Source organism: Suricata suricatta, chromosome 17, assembly GCF_006229205.1.
Source record: "Suricata suricatta isolate VVHF042 chromosome 17, meerkat_22Aug2017_6uvM2_HiC, whole genome shotgun sequence".
NCBI classification, from domain to species: domain Eukaryota; kingdom Metazoa; phylum Chordata; class Mammalia; order Carnivora; family Herpestidae; genus Suricata; species Suricata suricatta.
Window position 1 is genome coordinate 43,861,976 of NC_043716.1, and position 1,013 is coordinate 43,862,988.

At 56.8% G+C, this 1,013-nt stretch overlaps 1 protein-coding gene across 1 annotated transcript in view; it reads left to right on the plus strand.

Moving 5' to 3' along the window:
* MAP3K3 (mitogen-activated protein kinase kinase kinase 3) overlaps positions 1-1,013 on the plus strand; it is an 81,472-nt gene that overhangs the window by 768 nt on the left and 79,691 nt on the right. The gene's annotated exons all lie outside the window — the stretch shown is intronic.

Consider the following 1,013-nt stretch of genomic DNA (forward strand, 5'->3'; position numbering starts at 1 on the left):
ACAACCAGGGGACATAGTGACCTGCAGAATCCAGGTTAAGGGACAAGAGTCTAGAGAGGCTGTCACAGCGGGCTCACTAGGAGCAGCTTCTGGGAGAGTGAGGTGGGGGCCTCGGGACAGGGCAGTCCCACAGTGAGCAGGTGAGGAATTCCCATCGGCGTTTGGGGGCCTTGAGGGCTGACGGGGCTGATGTGCCCGTCGTGTGCTTGACTCGCAGCTCCTGGCAGAGGTGCCCACGCTCACAGGCCAGGAGCCTGAGCTGGGGCAGAATCGCCGGTGGGTAGGGAGTCATCAGAGACGAACGGGTGTGCACTGTGCAGACGGGAGGCCCCCTCCCTTCCCTGTCCAGCCAGGACAACAGGTCATCGTTCTTTCCCCCCAGCACCCCTGGGGCAGAGCCCACCCACCCTCTGGCTCTGTTCACCTCTGGCCGCCTCCTGGCGTGCATGCCCTGCTAAGAGTTTCTTGTGCCCAGGGCATGTGCAGGGACAGAGGCGAGGTTACAGGGGGTTTGGGCCTCTGTAGGAGGGAAGGATCACCGCGGCCCCTCAGACCTCTCCATATCCGTGTGAATATCAAAAGATAAACCCTGAGCCCTCCTGAGTATTGTCCAAGTGCATGGGGTGGGTGCAAAGTTCATGTCCTGAGGATTTCTTCCAGGAAACCGTTTTTTCCTTCCCCCTCCTTTACAGCCGCTCTTACCGAAGGCCAGGGGCTCTGGGAGACTCTTGGAAAGCAGCCTCCAGCGCAGAGTTCCAGTCATGTCCGCCTCCTTGGATGCAACAACACCTTGGAATAAATTTTCCGAGGTCACCCATTTGGAAGGAGCAGCACTTACTTAAAGATGTAAAAGGCCTAAGACATTCACTCACTTAAGGAAAAAAAGAAAGCACTCAGTCCTAGTATTGTACCCTCTTAACAGGAGAAGTCAATTTAACCATGACACAAGACGTCATGGGGCAGTGACAGGTGCCAGGCAAATGGGGTGACACCAGAGGCTGCGTTCAGAGGAC